Source organism: Benincasa hispida, chromosome 6 (genome assembly GCF_009727055.1).
Source record: "Benincasa hispida cultivar B227 chromosome 6, ASM972705v1, whole genome shotgun sequence".
Lineage (NCBI taxonomy): Eukaryota > Viridiplantae > Streptophyta > Magnoliopsida > Cucurbitales > Cucurbitaceae > Benincasa > Benincasa hispida.
Window position 1 is genome coordinate 7473569 of NC_052354.1, and position 20667 is coordinate 7494235.

A 20667-nucleotide genomic window follows, 5' to 3' on the forward strand; every position below is an offset into this window, starting at 1 on the left:
GTATCTTCGATAGGAATGAAGGGAATTGGATTTCCACGGAAGCGTGTAATCGTAGTGCAATTTGAAAATCAATTTTATAGGATAAACATTAAATAAACCTAAGCATGCTCCTAATGAAGAAGAAGAGAAGAAAGGGAAGAAGAAAACTCGCCCTTGAATATTCCTCTTTCTTTACGATTTCTTCTCCTTTGCACACAAACAAATTCGAATCTATCAATGAACAAAGACACCACTGCAAGAGATTTCCCATTACGCTTTAGGATTCTAAGGAGCTAGATGTGTGGGCTCTAACTCTTTGGAAGAAGGAATGAAGATAGGGGGAATATTCTTGAGAGTGTAGAATAGGAAGAACATGAGAGTGGAGGCTAGGCCAATTTTTCACAAAATCCCTTACCCAAGGGTTATAATGGTATATCTATAGTGAGAGAGTAACTCCTCTCCAAGTCTTCCCACTTTCTATCATTTGTTAATTGATTGGTTAACTATTAATTAATTAATTAATTAATTAATGTATTTAAATAACTATATATTAAATCATATTTAATATACAGATAATTAATTGATATAAATATCACATATTTATACTAACATCCATTCTCCATCATTTGTTAATTAATTAATTAACTATTAGTTTATCAATTAACATATAAATTAAATAATCATATACTAAATATATTTTAATATAGAGTTAATTAATTAACATATAAATATCACATATTTATATGCATACATCTCTTTATGAATCCAATTCATAAAAATCTAATATTTGAATCTCATTCATCTCTAATACTGTAATTCTATATGAATCTAGTTCATATGAATTTAATGTTCGAATCTCATTCAAATATATCTCTCTTATATAATTTGGATTATAGATCATATCTATACTTAACCATATTCTATAATATATCATAATATACTATATATTAATCATATTAATATAAAAGTCCTTTAAATAATTTGAAATTTTAAATCATTCCTCATTACTATCATTAGCGAGCTAACAGTGGGACCTTATAGATTTGCAGACTAGAAACTCCAATGAGAGAAGATTAATTAATTAAACTCTTTAATTAAATTAATCAATATTCATTAACTACTAGTCATTCCACTAAAGATTGATAGATGCACTACTTGCACTGCAGATATATTTTTGTGTCCATGGATATAATCAATCAACAGTAAGTTGACCCTTCACAAATTGCTCACTACACTTAGATCAAGTTACCGTTTTACCCTTATAGTTATATATCACTCCTTAAGTACCACTAGTTCTTCTAATGAACAAACAGTTTATAGTCCAACTATAAACTAACACCTCTCGAGCCAGTGAGAGGTTAAGGCCTCATTGTACAAGACCCAGATCAGCTATTAAGGGGGTAATTTATCTACTTTTCCTAAGGTCGAGAAGGAGTAAATTCCTTCTTGCGTAGTTGCGTTCTCAGATCCCCAATTAGATGAATCCCCAAAATGGTAAGCATATTGATTCGGCGAACCTGGCTACTTTCAACACTCTCACCCATGCAAATCAAAGGATTGCCCTCATAGGCAGGAGTTTGTTGGGTTGTATGCCCTAAAACTCGTAGTTTGTAATAGTAAACATATTTTATTTTCAATAAAGATATAGAATGTGTAAATTGCACTTGTAAAGACTAAATCCAATAAACTAAGATCCATGGCTATTATATGAATACTTGGACTTTATGTGGAGACATAAAGATGGATGAAGTTCAAGTAAATAGCCAAAACAGTCTATCGTAGCCAAAACGGGTCTTCTCATTCGATCTTGTCCATCGCTTGTATGCCTCCCGAACATTTCGAGTGGCATTTCGAGCTGAAATAGGAGGACAAGCCTCCGTGAGAGCAAACATGAGATCCTCGATGATTCGGATCATCGTGATCATGTGTTTCCATGTTGCGAAATTATCGCCAGTAAGTTTTTCGGCACTTAACAACGATAATGTGATTGTTGCCATTTTAAAATGTTGCTGAAAATACGAATAAAACTTTATTAGATTTTGCTAAACCACTTTTAAACAAATCAGTTTTGCAAAACAGTTTCAAGTACCCTAAGATATAGACTTCTATTTTGCAATGATGCCCCAGTGAGGCAGGGCAAACGCCACCGGTGGGGTGATCAGTTGCCCATTCGCTGAGATGAGACATTCTTAACCATTAGGTAGAACCAACTCTTGGAACTAAACCTAACAGCCACCATTTTTCGGTCCAGAATCGTTAACCTTTAACTATTCTGCGTAAGTGTAACCCTTGCTTTCGGTGCTAGAGTCCCACCCTAATGCGCTTACTGTAGGGAAAAGACAGATTAGGACAAAAGACTAAGTTACCTGATTCTCTTACAGGAGATCAAATAAAGAAACGCACAAAACTGCCATCATTTAGGGGGACATTCCCAGGATGTCTCGAGACGATGCGCAGTAACTTTATTCAACCTAACGAGGGAGACCGAGGGATATGTTGTCGCACTTTCTGCTCCCACTTACTATGAACATTCTCTCCATCCACCTTAATATTGACCTACCCAAACACCATTCGGTGGGGGGACACACCAAAGGTGCCGCGAGGTCGAGGATAGATCTCACGGTGTGGACTATTTAGAAGAAACGTGAAAGGTATAAGTGAAGCATCTTATGCCCCAAGTACCTCCCACTAAATGTTCTACCTAGGGGTTCATTAACCTAGACAATCCGACTACTGATTTAAGTCTAAGTCTTCTTTTTAAACTCTGCTCATAAACAACGTTTGTCTATGAAATATGAACAAGTTCAAGCAGTCACAATTAAACACTTTAATAGGTTGTCCTTAACTTGCATACATATATCAAATATATCTAATTCATCTTTCCAGGTAAGTTCTCAGGTAGGGGTGTTACGTTTCCGTCAACTTAAATACCCCAGCCTAGACAGAACCCGCCTTAGACAAAAGGTCCCTTATAGATAGATTTGCTACACTTTAACTTTTAATAGCCAATTTAATCCTATTAAACTGATTAAAAGATTAAAGACATGTGCTTTAATCTTTTAATCTTTCTTTTAGTTATAATCACGGTGCTTTTAAACATTTTAAAACTTGATCTTAGGTCACGGTGATCTTAGGTCTATGTGCTTAAAACTTGGAGCACATAGACCTAAGATCACGGTGCTTTAATCCTACATAACCCGTCTTATTTCTTTTAGTTCTAATTTCTCTTTAACTTTTAAAAAGAAACAACTAAAACCATTACACACAATGAGGCGTTTATAACATTTATAAATTAACCTATGTGTCATGCTTCATGTAATGTCCGGTCATTACTATATATAACTTTTATATATAACGCGTAACAACCTAGCAAACATGTTATCATTCACCCTTATACTAAAACAATTATAATATAAAGATGATGCATGTCAATGGTTTTTATGCATGCATAAATATAACTCTTATATTATATGATGCATAAGCATGCTCTTACATAATGAAAATCATGCTTCTCTAAATTATAACAATTACAATAAAGTGATGATGCATGACCATTGCATAACCTAAGGTGGGATTTATTATATGTACATATTATATGACATATAAAGAACATACATCGCATGTAATAAACAAAGGATTAATAGATGGGGATGAGTCTTTACAAAAATCGGAATGAAGAAACCCTATCTATTACATTTTTCATCAAGCAAATCGGTTCACAGAAGAACCGGGTCTTGAACTGCCAGGAGGTCTTCATCATGTAGCAAACTCTGCATGTAGACAATCGTTCAACGCGCACTAGTGATAGAAGCATAAGTAAACGATCGCGTAGACGACGACGAGGTTGCGAAGCCTAACCGTCCATATGATCGTGTAGCGCGACGACAGGTAAACGATTTACCTTGAGTTACTAAACGACCGTTTAGTCAGTTACTAAGCGATGAAGCTTGCTGACCTAAATGATCATCTAGCGTGCGCGCTTTAAACGATACGTCAGCGTCTCATCGTCTATATTATGCGTGCAACTAGGTAAACGATTTACCTTACGCTAAGCGATCGTTTAGTCAGTTACTAAGCGATGAAGCTTGCTGACTTAAACGATCGTCTAGCACGCCCACGTGTTAAGCGATTCGTGAGCATCTCATCATCTACACAACGTGATACTCAGCGATCGCATACTCAATCGTCAACCCAATGCGATCAACTCTTTATCGCATTCCCCATCATTTAACCGATGCGTTCATCAACGATCGCGTACTCCTTCATCTTTACGATGCGATCAACAGCGATCGCGTAGAACATCTTCTGCACGATGCAATCAACCCTAGATCGCCTCCTTCCTCGAAGAGCCACAACACTTGTCCAGAACTTCGACGAACGACCCAAAACTTCAAACAAACTTTGAATACATACTCGATAAAGATTATTATTGCCCAAAAACGCAGGGGTCTTTACAAATAATCGCAAATGTAAAAGGATCTAAATCGAACCGAGGCTAAACATCCCGAAAACATCCATTAATCTGGCACATCCACAGTAGATTTATCAATTAAACAACGTTGAAATGCACCCACCATAAACGTATATTTCATTTTGTTGCAACAGATGAAATTGGAGTATCAGAACCTATCTTTGATACCAATTGAAGGATCTCATACCGAGAGTTTCATGAGCGCGTTCAGATCACTTCGATCTCATAGTGACCGAAATCGAACAATATACATACAACACATACAGTTATGCAATCAAAACTTAATTAACGACATGCTATGAACAAAAAAAACATAAGGGAAAGAGTTTCGTACTAGTTGAAGACTATTTTCAATCTCCGGAACTCCAATGCAGCGGACCCTCCAAATGTTCTACCAATGCCCGGCGGAAAACGTCGACTGCAGCAGCACGATCAACGTGAACTCACGACCGCAACGAGGACGACACCACCACTAATGAGTCCCGGGTATTCTCAGAGTGAAAACCCAAACGGTAGGCTTTGGTGAATTTGGTAGAGGACGGAGGCAAAACGAGTCGTGTAGGCGAAAAGCAAGTGGGAGAGAAAACAACGTTATCGTATAGCAGAAGTGCTTATCGCATAGAGAAGCTACACGATCGTGTAGGATTTGCTGAACGAATGTTTAAGAAAAGGTATACGATCGTTTAGAGAAGCTATCTGATCGTGTAGGAAACAGTGTGCGATCGTTTAGCGTGAGGTGGATGATCATTTAGGCGGAGAAGATCTATCATATAGTCTCTCGAGCGATCGTTTTACAAATCACCAGTGCGTTTTCGAATTCTCTTGGGCGAATGACGGGCGATTGATTGCACGATTCAAAAATGAAAACTTTTTTCATTTTAACTCATCGGTTACCATAACCGATGTTGCCCACTAACCCACGTCCAAACATGATATTAGGATTAATTATCATATAATTAATCAATTAATTAATAAATAAAAATAATCATATTATATTTATATCCTATAGTTTGATATCACATATCTACTATAGTATTTTTCTCCTCTACTTGATATAAATCATATTTATATCTAATTTCCTCCAAAATAATGTATCTCATACATTTAGCCAATTATATCATATATAATTAACCAGTCCAATTATATCATATATAATTAACCAGTCCAATTATATCATATATAATTGAACTTCCTCTTGTCAATTTGAACATTTCAAATTAACCCAAATACTGGTTCTCTACTTTATCCAAGCTACCTAGGGGACCAAATGGACCCGTGGCTCGACGCTCCAATGGTACATGAATAGCTGACTAAACTCTTTAGCCAAGAGATCCACCATCCATTAACTGTCAGGAATTCCACTAAAGACCAACAGTTGAACTCTTCTTACCACAAATATATTTCTGTCTCCATCGAATATAACCAATAATGAGTATGATGACCCTTCACAAATGCTCGTAAGTACAATTGGGCCAAATTATCGTTATGCTCCTGTAGTTACATCTCACTCCTTAAGTACCACTGATTCCTCTAATGAACAATACTACATAGTCCAACTATGTGTAAATACCTCTTGGGCCAAGAAAAGGTGTGTGGTGTCACATCGTTCAAGCCCCAGAATCAGCTCTTAAGGGAGCCATCTATCTACTTACCCCTACCTCGAGGAAGGAGTGAATTCCTACTTGTGTAACTGAGTTCCCAGCTCCCAAATCAGACGAATCCCCAAAATGGTAGGTTTGAATCGGCGACCTGGCCACTCGCACCCATACAAATCAAAGGACCGCCCTCAATAGCAGAAGTTCCCAACTCACTCAGGATTGAGGTCATGTTACCTATGGTCATCATAGTGAAGTGAAATCTCTACCATGAATGGTGTTATATAACGAGACGTTAACACTTCGTGGTCAAGTCTTATATAAACTTTTTGTATAAGACGCCCCGCTCGCATGTCCCCAACACGAATGATCAAGATCAGACCATCTGATGACAAGTCACAACACTTGTGACCATTCCACAAAGCGGGCTGCATCCGTAGCATTACCAAGATAAGTTTTCCCTCCTATATCCATATACTATAGACCATTTAGTTATCACTCAAGACATGATCCACTTGTATGTCACCACATACATGCTTAAGTCACATACAGATAACTAGGGATTTTATGTTTATTGGTTTGTGGTAAAGCAAATAAAACAAGTAGCTGAGCAAAAATACAAGATGTGAAGTAATATCATATATTACTAAACAAGCGTTCGTACAAACTGTTTACAAACTACAGGACACGAGACTTTAGGGCATCAACCCCAACAGGCCGTATCCATAGTGTCCCCAGGACGAGGTACCCAATCTCATCCATATACTTATAGAACTTTCTGGCTATATACTATAACATGATCCTCTTTTATGTCTCTACATAAAGTTACAGTATTCATACTATAGCCATGGAATCGTTTATTGGATTTTTATTACATAATGCAATTTCAATCTCAACAACACTTTTATTGAATAAATACTTCAACAATACTTTTATTGATAAATAGAATATGTTTCCATGATTACGAACTGCAAGTTTTAGGACATTCCCAACACTATGAACTTCTGTTTATTTCGGGATTATCCTTAAATTTTCATGGACAAGGGTTGGTTCAACAGCTCCGGCTCAATAAGCCTCCCATTTCAAGGGTAAGACCGAGTAGATAGCTAGAGATATAGGGTGAAAGATGGAATCCACTCTTACCCATTTTTAGGGATAGTAGAAAGGTTATTCCCTTAAGTTCTGATTCCAGGTCTTGAACAAGGGGCCCCACCCCTCTCCATGGCCCGAGAGAGGCATGGTTTGATGATTGGATCTCAAACCAATTGTTCATCAGAGGATCAGTAGGACTTAAGAAACAAAATGTAATCTCAGAGGTAAAACAACTATCAACCCAGCCGTTATTACGAACAACCTGTGAAGAGTTAACTTACTAATTATGATTATATCGAGTGGACACGATATATCTACAGTGAGGAGAGTGAAACTACTGGGCTTTAGTGGAGTGACCCGGTAGTTAACGAATGTTGGTTAATTAAGTTAAAAAGTTTAGCCGGCTAATCTCGGATCATTGGAGCCCATGATCTGTAGGTCCATCAGGTCCCCCTACAAGCTCACAAATGGAAAAACCTTATAATAGAGTGATGAGTTTAATTTGAAACATTCAAATTCGAATTAAAGGAATTAGTAATTATATGTGATATAATTACACGTTTAATTATCAAATTAAATGAAATTTGATAATTGGATAATATTTAAATATGATTTAAATATTAATTTCATGAGTTTGGATTCGTGGTTGTGGAATTGATGTTTAATTTAATTAAATTTTTTAATTAATTAAATAAATTAAATTGAACATTGAAATTTTGAATTTTGTGAAAATTCAAATTTAGAAAATCAATTTTTGTTTTAATTTAATTTTGGAAAAATTAGATTAAAATTGAATTTTAATAAAAAAAAAAAATCAATTAATTGATTTTAAATAAAGTTTAAAATAGAATCACATTGAAAATTGGTAAATTCAATTTCAATTTTAATCTGATTAAAATTGAATTTAAATTGAAAAATAGGAAAACCCCAAACTTAGTGGGGTTTTTCAACTTGACTTATCTTCCACTCAATCCCACTAAAAAATTGATCAAGGAGGAGTTGTCCTATTAATATGCAATATGATTACATGAAGAGATAAAATAAAACCTAAAGTTTTTTGGTTGAGATTAGAGTCATGTAGTTGATTTTTCTTGTTTGGGAGAAGAAGAAGAGTTTTTCATTCTCTAGCTGAAGAACCAAGAAAAATCTTCATATTCTTCGCTCAATTCATTTCATTTTGAATCCCACAACTCAATCTAAGGTTCAAGAGAATAGTAGGGAAGATCTATTGGTGGTTCATACCTTGTTTGTGAACCCTGAGCCCCAATTTCTCTACTTGAGTATGTTCCCTATTGAGACCAGTGTGGTGAGTAGGTTGATATGGAAATTAATGTGTAATTGTAGAGAAAATGGTGAAAAATAAGAAGAAAAGTGTGAATTTGAAAGCTTGACTCTTGGGTAAAGCTTGGAAAAATTGGCTAAGTGTAACCCATACGTTGGAAGCTAGAAAATTGACTAAGTGTTGTTCTATGCGTTGGCCTTGCTCATTTTAGAGGTTATTTGGATGTTGAAGGAAGCCAAAATGTGGCCAAGAGAAACGCATGCGGCAGCCGGTGTCTTGAGAGATTAACAAAACATGCGGCAGCCTTAAGTTACGTGAACATGGGTGCTGGGCGTTGGAGGTGCGCGCGCGGGACGATTGTGTAGTAATGAACGTGCGTTGGACAACCATGTAGCAAATGAGTAGCACTATACGATTGAGTATACGATCGTCTAGTAAGTGAGCGGTGCTACACGATGAGGTAGGCGATTGTGTAGGCGGGCATCGAGCGATCGTATAGAAAATGCGTGAAGGCAAGCGATGTAGTAGGCGATCGTGTAGCAGATGCGCGACGCTAGACGAGGTGAAGGATCGCGCTAAACGATAGTGTTATACATTGGACTATAGCGTTAAGCGATGGGGCATTGGTACTACATGATCGGCATCAGCGTTAGACAATGACGTTGGGCGATAGTGCTACGCAATGGGCGTGTGCGCTAGACGATGGGCGTCAACGCTACACGATGAGCAAGAGTTGTGCAATAGACTATGTGCTATACGATGGATGTAGACGCTATGCGATGGTGCTATGCGGCAGCAGTACTAGACGATAAGCTAGGCGATGAGACAAGCCATGGTGGACGCATGGTGAAATGTCTTGCGTTGCTAAGGCTTGCAGTACATAAGGTTGTTATGCGTTGGNGAAATGTCTTGCGTTGCTAAGGCTTGCAGTACATAAGGTTGTTATGCGTTGGTGATGTGCTATGTGTCGAGGACATCCGAGGGCATGTGGGCACATAGGACAAGGCTAATACTATGCGTTGGCATTGAACGCATGGTGTGAACTATGCGACCTACTATATGTGTTGCACATCCAAGGGCATGTGGGTGCATAGGACAAGGCTTGAGCAAATAGTATGCGTTGGAAAAGTGTTGGTCATTATCCTAGTTGAGTGCATAGGGCAAAGGTAAGCCATGCGAAAGAGAAGGATATACGGCCAAAGATGAGCCTTGCGAGCATCTAGCATATGTAACCAAGTTGCGTCAATAGAATGCACAAGGTAAAATTGAATGAATGCATTTTGATGTTGGATGAACGCATTTGAGGTTGACTGAATGCATTATGATGTTGGATGGACGCATGCGCCAAGGGGTGGTGTCCGGACATAGGTATGTTGCAACAATTGGGTGGACGCATATGAGGTTGGATGGACGCATTTATGGTTAGATGGATGCATTTGTGGTTGGATGGACGCATTTGTGGTTAGATGGACGCATTTATGGTTGGATGGAGGCATTTTCCTAGATGGCTTGTGATCACGAGAGTGTAGAATGCGCCGATGGTGATGCTAAATCATTCGGACATGTGGCTTGTTGGGGAGAAATCTTGGGCCTTAAGCAAATGAGGTGGATGCACAAGAAGAAAAGAAAATTTAAGCATTATGTGTTGGCTAAGGAAGAGGAGGACATTTTAGATTGCGATGGCATGAAGGTTGCGTCGATAGTGTGGGGAAAAGACACTTGGACATGGGGCCAAGTAGGAGGTGTCGGCCTTGGAGAGATTTTAGACGCCTATAAATAGGACCAAGGATTTCTCTTCAGATCATAACTCAAATTCTCTTCAAAGGAGATTAAGAATATTGTATGAAGGCTTATTTTGAGGAAACTATGCGTTGATGAAAGAACGCATGTGTTGGTAGCAAAACCATGTGTCGGTCATAAAGTTTCAAGAGGAGGAGACGTTGTTGGACAGTGAAGTCTGGAAATAACATCAACTTGAGACGAGAATATCTCCCAGCATACTCGTGCATTTTGATTGATTCTAAAGCCACCTAAAATCTCCAAGAGTATAGCTTTCAGAGTAGGGCTACCGGAGAAGAAGCTCCAAGGAATCAGGCTGGAAAGTGAGGAAAAGGCAGAAGGGTCAAGTTGTCAGGTATGCTTGGGCCAGTCTTGGGTATTTTATGATTCCGGCCAAATCATGAGAAGTTCTAAGCTAAGAATTTAAGGTAAGCTTCCTGAGACATTTTAGAGTATGTTTGCAGAAGGAAGTATCTCAAGATAAGGCTTAGAACTATGAGTAATCTGAGCTTTAAATTGAATCTGGATCTTAGGGTTTAAAAGGGAGCCTGAGGTAACCAAGGAACTTCTGGAGAGAAAGGTTCCTAAACGACCAAGGTGAGTGAATAAATATTTGACTAAATATTTACAATGTTTAAAGAAACCATGTTTTAAAGAAAGATTATTCTCATTCTAGCAAGTTTTACAAAATAATTTCCAAGTAAACCATGAGTTATGTTTTAAACGCATGCCATGTCTGAAAGTTTATTGAAAAACTATTTATGTGTGTTTAAATACACCAAACATGCATTAGTATCTTTAAAGACATGTTTTCTATGCATTATGCTTTACATGCTTTAAAGATAAAGTCATTTTATGACTAGTTTTACTTGAAACTCGATACTAAAGGACGTTTGAGAAGGTATCCGACCAACTCGGTACCAAAGGACATTAGACAAGGTATCCGAGCAGCTTGATACTAAAGGACAAGTTTTGAGAAGGTATCTGAGCAAAAATACCTAAGGTATGACGGTACTTAGTATGGCCACGTGCACGTAGTTAGTTAAAGTCAGAGATTAAGCAAAAGGGTTCTCTCTTGACTAGCAATTGACGTTGGGATTTAACCACAGCAGGGTTATTCTCAACTAAGGAACGGTTTTAATGTTTTCTGATAAAAATAGCTTTATATGCTTTATGCTTGGAAAATATTTATGCTGTAGTACAAGGTTGCTGTAGAAATTTAAATTTCAGTTGAATCTCTTTATTGAGACTTTTGCATGAGAATCAGTTTTCTTTCTTAAGTTACTCATTGGGCTAGCAAGCTCACCCCATTTTCAAATGTTTTCCTTTCCCCAGGTAGCGGTCAAATCCTCAGGAGATAGCTCTGCATTTGCTCTGCCACTAAAGGACAAAGATATTGTAACCCGTCTGTTAGGTGGTTACTGTAAATATTATATACATATCACAGTTGTTCATATAGGGACTAAGGTTTTGGGCATCGGGACTTGTGAAACTAGTAATGTAATCACTTTAAATATGTTGTGTTTTTAAACTTAATAAATTTTTCCTAAGAGACATCTACTGTGTATGAGTTACATGTTGGTATCAGAGTTTTTTGCTAGATTTATTAGGCAGTAAGTGTCAACAAAAGGGTTGATAACTGCTGCAGTCATATCCTTTCTTAGGCTCAGATAGTAGTCTGGGACGGGGTGTGACATTGTTGCTGAGGAGATTGAAGCTGAATTTGAAGTTTGAAGTCTTCAAAGGTGAGTTTTTTTTTATTTTATGAAACCCTCTTTTTCTGATATGAACATACCTGATTAGTTGCTAAAATTGATGAATTAGAGTGTTTAATGACCTGATTTCTTCTGCTAATTGCATGTTAACTCTATCAGATTTCACAACTCACTCAGGATTCAGGTCAAGTCACCTAGGTCATCCTGGTGAAATGTAAGTCTCTTCTAGGAACGGTGTTATAAAGAGAGACTATTCATTTCGTGGTCCAGTCTTATACAAACTCTTTGTATAGGATACCTCCGTTTATATGTCTTCACATAAATGATCAAGATTAGATCATTTGCTGCTGTACAACACTTGTAACAACTACAAAATGGGTCGTATCCGTAGTGTCACCTAAATAAGGTACTAAGCCTTATCCATCTAGTATAGACCGTTTAGGTTATTATTTAAACATGATCAACTTGTTTGTCTCCACATACATATTTAAGTTACATTATATAACCTTGGATCTTAGTTTATTAGATTGAACTTGTAGTCTAAATGTTAATAAAATATATCTTATTTATTAAATATATATATTTATTTTTAAAAACTTAGATATATGAAACTTAGGACACCAAATCCAACAAGGATAATATTGTTGGGATTGATGCCCTAAATCTTGTTGGGTTCAATAGTTTGTAAACACCTGTATGAACAAATATTATGTGATGTAATAATATGAGATATTTTCTTCACTATAGTCTTTGATATATGAGATATTTTGTTGCATTAACCACAAACCAATAAACTACAATCCTTGGTTATCGTTGTAACTTAAGCATGTATGTGATAACATACAAGTGGATCATGCTTTAAGTGATAACCTAAATGGTCTGTAGTAGATGGATAAAGGAGGGAAACCTTATCCTGTTGACACTACGAGTGTGGTCCACTTTGTAGATGTTACAAGTGTTGTAAAGTACTAAAAATAGTCTGATCCTGACCATTCATGTATTAGACATGCGACCAGGGATGCTCTATACAAAAGAGTTAGTATAAGACCGGACCACGAAATATTTAGTCTCATTATATAACGTCGTTCATGACAGAGACTTTCATTTCACTAGAATGACCATAGGTAACATGACCTTAATCCTGAGTGAGTTGGGAACTTCTGCCTATGAGGGCGGTTCTTTAATTTATATGGGTGTGAGTGGCCAGATCGCCGACTCAAACCTACTACTTTGGGGATTCGTCTGATTAAGGAGTTGGGAACTCAGCTACACAAGACAAAATTCACTCCTCCTCCGATTTAGGGGTAAGTAGATAAATTACTCTTTTAAGAGCTGATTCCGGGACTTGAACAATATGGTGCCACACCTTCTCTTGGCCCCAGAAGGATTTACTCATAGTAGGACTATAATGTATTGTTCATTAGAGGAATCAGTGGTACTTAAGAAGTTAGATGTAATTACAGGGGAAAAACGGTAAACTGATCAAGCTGTACTTACGAGCGATTTGTGAAGGGTCATCGTACCATTGATTGGTTATATCCAATGGACACAGAAATATATCTGTAGCACAAAGAGTAAAGCTGTCGGTCTTTAGTGGAATGTCCGACGGATGGTGGATATCGTGATTAAAGAGTTTAGTCAGTTATCCATGTACCGTTAGAGCTTCAAGTTACAAGTCCATAAGGTTCCCTTGGTAGCTCAATGGATTCATGTTAAGAAGTTAGATGTAATTACAGGGGAAAAACGGTAAACTGGTCAAGCTGTACTTACGAGCGATTTGTGAAGGGTCATCGTACCATTGATTGGTTATATCCAATGGACATAGAAATATATCTGTAGCGCGAAGAGTGAAGCTGTCGGTCTTTAGTGGAATGTCTGGCAGTTAATGGATGGTAGATATCGTGATTAAAGAGTTTAGTCAGTTATTCACGTACCGTTAGAGCTTCAAGCTACAAGTCCATAAGGTCCCCTAGGTAGCTCAATGGATTCATGTTAAGAATCAGTTTTTGGGTTAGTTTGAAGAGTTCAAATTAACAAGAGAAAATTTGATTATATATGATATAATTAAATTGTATCAATTATATGAGATATAATTGACTTAATGTAGAAGATACATTAATTGGAGGAATTATTATCAAATGCTATAAGGGAGAAAAAGAACTATGGTTTATATATTGAATGAGATGTGATATTAAAACTATAGGTTATAAGTATAATGATTATATTTGTAATTAAATCAATTATAGGATAATTGGTTATAGTTTTTTCTCTCATAACCAACTTAGTGAGAAGTTGTCATCAGTTATGGTAACTGATGGTTAAAATGAAAATCGTTTTCATTTTTACAGTATACGATCATTTAAGCGATTGAGAATTGGACGATCAAAAGCATTAGCTATACAATAGCTTGAGAGCATACACGATCGTGCAACGAGCGAGCTTTTGATAGTCACTTGTTTTCTAAATGATCGAGTATATTGTCTATACAATAGACTAAAACTATCTCCCACTTACTCGATCGTTTATACGATCTGCCAAATTCCTCCTATCCTCTACCAAATCCTATAAAGCCTACAATTCCTGGATTCTCACATCGAGAATACCGAGGTAGCCTTCGGTGGTGTCTACTTACTATTCGAGGGACGAGTGTAGATTTGTTCTTATTCGAGGAGATTGTTGAGGCATGACGTTCGTGTCGGTGAACGAACGTGCAGTAAGTTCGAGGGAACAAGAAGAATAGTTCTTCAAGGATAAGTTCTCTTGAACCTTGGTGTTTCCCTTTTATGGCATGCTGTAATTTATAGTTTTGCATAACTATTACTGTTTGATTGTTAATGTGTATGTTCTGTCATAATGGGGTTTGGAACGATCTCGCTTCCACTCACGGGTCTCTTTGATAAGAGTTCCTTCAAATATGTCTCCCCATAATCAATATCAGTTCTTTATGAGAATTATTTTGAAACTTGTCTCGCTTTATATATTGTGATCTCATTCTATTTGTTTTTCTTACAAATACTCATTTATATTCCACGTGTTTGACATTTTCTAATGTCTGAACTACTAATTCTCACGATTTGAAAAATGAGTTTATTTTTATTAGATTGTTTCTTTCTACATAAGTCAATCCTCTATAGCAATATTTTTCAATATATCTAAGTACATAATACTCACTTTCATAAAGAATATCGTGAGCAATATTATATGCAAAAAAAATATTCTCAACTTATATAAATATGGTTCCATCTTTTCCTTGGCATGACATATAATTTATCGAGATCTCTTTATTATCCTTTTTTACTTCAAGATTCTTATGAGTACTTGTATTCAAGATTTCTTCTGAAATATCCATATTTTTAACTAAGTTGTTTTGATTATTGACTATTTATTTTTTGAGGACTTTTATCTTTGGAACCCATTGTCTACCACACTTCAGGCGTTCTGCTAATTCGTTAGTAGTGACAACTTGTTATATTGGGATGACATTTTTAGATGGTGTATTTGTAACTAGTATATATAATTTATTCACTTTTTTTTCAACTGTAAATACTTTGTAATTACATCTAGCATTTAATTTGCAATATTTTACAAATGAACAATATAACAAATATGACATTTATAGCTCTTGGATATAACATTTTTAAAATAGGTAATAGAAACTCTTAAAAAAAGAAAAATGTTAAAAATCAAATTTTGGGGGTGTGCTCAAAATTTCGTAGTTATCCGCCCAAACACGCAAAATTTTGGGGGTTGCGTGCTTCACCCCTTCTTCAAACACACAAAACCCATATTTTCTTTTTCTCTATTTCTCTCCTTCCTTTCTTTTTCTCTATTTCTCTTCTTTCCTTTCTTCGTCTCTCCACACAAAATCCCAATCTTCTTTCTCTAAATCTCAACCCTTATTTTCTCAAGTCACAACTTTCAGCATTTGAAACCCATACCATTCCATTCCTCTCTTTATTATTCTCAACTCCGCGCGATGCCCTAAAATGTGCACCCGCATTCAACCGTCAACAACTGATTTCCATTGTCTTCCGTTTCCCCCCCCCCCCCCCTGTTGTAGCAACTTTAGTGAGTGTGGTTTTATTTTATTTCTCATTTGCTCTCATTCTTCTCTTTAATTTCTATCGTTCTCACCTCCTTTATCTTTATGCCCTAAAATATGCACAGTCCGTTAGTTGACTCTCCATCGGCTGACTTTTCATAACCTCCGTCATTCTCCATCATCGCTAGTGACTCTCCATCGGCTGACTCTCCGTACCATCCTTTCACAAGGTTCACAATCATCGCCAGTTCCAGTGTTGTGTAGAGGGTAAGGTTTTGGTTGCCGGCCTCATATGAGAATGGAAAACTGGAGCATTTTCTGCATCAGTGGATGACGAATCGCGAACATAATAATTTCTGGTCGACCATGTTCCCAGAAAAAAGATACTTTCGAGAAACGACGAGCACGACTGAAGTCGCTATACATACAAATCCATTTACGGATCTATATGCTTCGATTGGAACGGAACTGTTAATCATAAAGCTGGAGTCTTTCTGTCTGCTAGTCAGGAATGGAATCGGACGCTACGAATACGTACTACCTTGGAATCAGATGAGCTTTTAGGGAGCAACTGTAATTACAAGCTTAGCTAACGCCAGCCAAGGCGATGGAATACTGATAAAGAGTCCAAGGGCTCCAGAGACTCATCCGCGAGAAAATGCAGAAGAATGGCTGACCTTTTGAAAGAATACAAGGATGCCTTCCAGACTCCAAAATCTAACCCAAGCGGTCTAACCCCCGGGGCGGGCCCCAACCGAAAGGCGCTAGACGGACTAACGGCAAGCGAGATAAAGAAAGCTGCTGGCCATTTACGGATCTATATGCTTCGATTGGAACTGGAAGTTCCAGAACAGACGGTTTTCTTGTCTCTCATTTCTTTTCCGAATAAATCGAAGAACCTAATGGATCGAACTCATCCTTGGCTGCTATGAAACATATCGGCCTTGCGTTGCGGAAGGAACGTTCTGTTCTGTTTTGAGTTGAAGGCAAGAGCTCTTTCTTCAATAAAGGTTTGGAACTCGAATCTTTCCCCAAGGGGAAGAATATGGGCTTGTTGAAGCACCAGGGGCACCTTAATTTTATCCAAAACCTCAACTATAAATGGGGGCTCGTTTGCTTCAACATACACGTTGGGCACGATGGCACAACGTTATACTTCTCCCCCCGGGAAGGGGGGGAAGATACAGCGGGGGGCATCGCGCCGAGTTGTCCCCCTTCGGTAAGCAGCCAGGTTGAGGTCCAAAGCAGCACCTTTCCCCTTTTCAAAATTCTCATAATAATAAGGTAAGCTTTCAAGCCCCTTGACTTTCGAAACTATTAGTAAAGTCCTGGAGCGCCCTTTGTATATAAAGGTAAGGCCTTAGTTTTCTCTATCAACCTAATAGGGTGCGGTGCTTTCTGTTTTTTGTTTGTGTGTGCAGTAAGGAGATGTTTGGGATAAAAGCCCTGTCTCCCTTCTAAAACGTCGAGAAAGCTCTGCGAGCTTTGAGTCTTGTTAGTTAATCTTGAATACCATTTAATTTGATTACTACTGTTATTCATCCTTATATCCATTTTCATTGTTACTATTATTACTCATCCTTAGATCCATTTTAATTTTCTTTTTTGTTTGATTTTGGATTTTTCTTTTTGCATTTTTCCATTGGCAATTGCTTACTGTTTTTGTTTAGTTGTTGTTCGGTTATAGTTTCTGCACTTGAGGGAGATTAAGCTAGTTAAATGGAATGCAATTATGTATTGGGTTTTGTTTCCTCTAATGGTTGATAATTCTGTAACTTTAATCTAAAAATTTTATGCTAGAACTCGATCCTCGATCTATTCCAAAACTCGATCCTCAATCTCCACTATGAAGAACTCAATCCGGTCCAAAACTTGATCCAAGTTTTGACCCGATCCAGAACTCGATCATCGATCGAGCTCGATCCAAGTTTTGATCCAGTCTAGAACTTGATCCTAGATCGAACTCAATCCAAGTCTTGATCCGGTCCAAAACTCGATCCTCGATCCCCCACTCGATGCTCAGATTTATTGCTTGAGAAAAAGTGTTGTCATTTTGGCCATCTACAAATTTTTTTTATTCCAAATGGGCTCCATTACAACCTAACTTCACCTTGTTGTCTTCTTTTTGTTTGTTTTTGCTGCCTTCTTTCTTTTTTTTTTTTTTTTTTTTTTTTTTTGTGCATCTTGTGTAATCTTTTCTGTAAGTTTAGGAGATAAACGTAATTCATAATATATTTTATTTATCAAAAGTTATCTCCATTGGCTATCTTGTATCAGAGTTAAGTGTGTGTAGAGGTGCATCAGAGTTAAGTGCGACATAAAGGTCCTCTATTGTACACTGCACTTAATTTGTAAGTCTTAGAGTTCAACTTCTAATTCGTCTTTATTTTTGTTTTTAAATATTATAAAATTTGAAGGAGACTGCCGCTATGGTTCCTTAAACTTAGAAATCATTCATTGTTTTTTAGATGGAAAGTTCTATTGGTATAGTTAAATATAGAAGTTTCTAAATATGAACTTTTTGTTTTTTTTTTTTTTCTCTCTCAACCATGTCTTACCATAGAAGTGGGAGATTTTCTTTGGATTTTTGAGGTTCTTTAAGTAGGAAATGCCAAATTAAGAGACTTCAAATTAAAGTAGATTTGAATGGGGTGGGGTAGATATCACTTGGAAGATACTCAAATTTATGTGTGTGTGTGTGTGTGAGGAAAGGTTCATGTGAGTTGTTTGATTGTAGACAACTTTGTGTTTGTTGCTACCATTGGAATATAATAAATCTTAATATCTTAGACTTTAATTCAGCAAAAAGTTGCTCAATTATACTTTATATTTGTATATTAATTGAGGAATTGAATCAAATAATGAGAAAGTTTCTTAGTTCTTAATAGTAAATTTTAGCAATTATAAAAAGTTGAAACATTATTCGCTCTTTAAGTGGTTTAAGGCTCAAAGTAAGAGATTAGCAACTTAAAATTGATGGTTGATGCTCTTCGTCCCCTCATAAACTAGTGTTTATGATTTTTTTTGAATTTTTTTTGAATTTTTTTTTGTAGGTGGATGGAATGAGGTTTTGCATATTGGTGAAGAATTAAGATGACAACTTACTTAACTTTTAAAATATTTAAATGGTCCACTTGGTGGATTAATAAATCTAGATATTCAACCATAAATTTGTTCCAAGAGCAGGAGGTTGAATTTCAATTTTAGTTAGTAAGACTTTGATAATTAATTCTTGAGAACAAGTCACACATGACAATTTATTAGATCGAAAAATCTTCTAGTTCTTCCGTGGATGTCAATGATATTTTCAATAATTATTTTCATTATTGACCCAAAATAACTCATCATGTCAAATAAAAATATATTTGTATCAATGAACTTCGAGTTCGTTGTTGCATATATTTCAATTACATGAAAGTTTGTGCATAATACAGTTTAGAAGAAAAAGAAGACAACTTTTCTATATGCATTTCTCGTAGGAGATAATAGATATAATATATAAATACCATATATTATTCTTATTATCAACATCTTTAGATGTTATTTATTACAACATATATCTTCCAAATTCCTAAACTTCTCTTTGAAAATTTTTTAAAATTATCCTTCAAAATATTATATGTATATATGGTTTCAATATAATAATTATTTCTTCCTTCATTAACATGATTCCAACTATAATTATTAAATATTGTAACATTCACTTCAAGGAATGATATTAAATTAATTGGTCAAAATTCATTATCTTTCATAAAATCACATACTGACTTCGTTTATTTAATCTCTAAAAGTATTAGATAAATATTTATCACAATGTTTCATAATGCACCTATAATAAAACTAAGCAAAGACCATGCAACTTTTGGCACATCTTATCAAAAGAAGTATTAATCAATTTATTCAACTTTAGATGCATTAAATAAAAATTAATCTTTAGGAAGAGTAATTAATTATTATACATCACTTTCAAACTTTGCTATGAGAGAACTCAATCAAATGAATATAATTACTATATATAAATTTTTAAAGTTCACAAAATCCACATAAGAATAATTTAAGCCTTATTTGATAATCATTTGATTTTTTGTTTTTGTCTTTAAAAATTAAGTCTATATCATTCACATTTCTTACAATGATTTGCATATTTTTGAATTCTTAGTCAACTTTCAAAAACAAAAACAACTCTTTGAATGCTACTTTTTGTAATTCTCAAAATTTGGCTTGATTTTCTTCATATGAAAGTAGTGTGAGTGTTCATAGATTTAATTTTCAAAAACAAAATAGTTACCAAGGAACCTTAAATATTCAACAATCAAATAAATTTCAATATTAGTATGACAACCAAAAAATTAATTAATTCAACTCTCAGGTTAATTTCCACATAGAGATAACTTATGATATTTATTCTAATCATATTTAAAGATAAAAGATAACATTAATATAAGAGAATATTAACAATTATTGCCAATAAGAGTGTAGCTTAATTAGTATAGTATTCATACTATCAATCTCATGATCACTTTAATTACAATACCTTTGCAAAAATATTTTAAGAAGTTGAAAACGATTTAAGTTACAATAAATCCAAAACATATCTTATCTCCCATGTCTTTCTATTAAGGATATTTAGGTTTCTCAAACCTTAAATTTTTATTCCTCTCAATAATTTAGGTCTGTTTGGTAATCATTTGATTTTTTTATTTTTGTTTTTC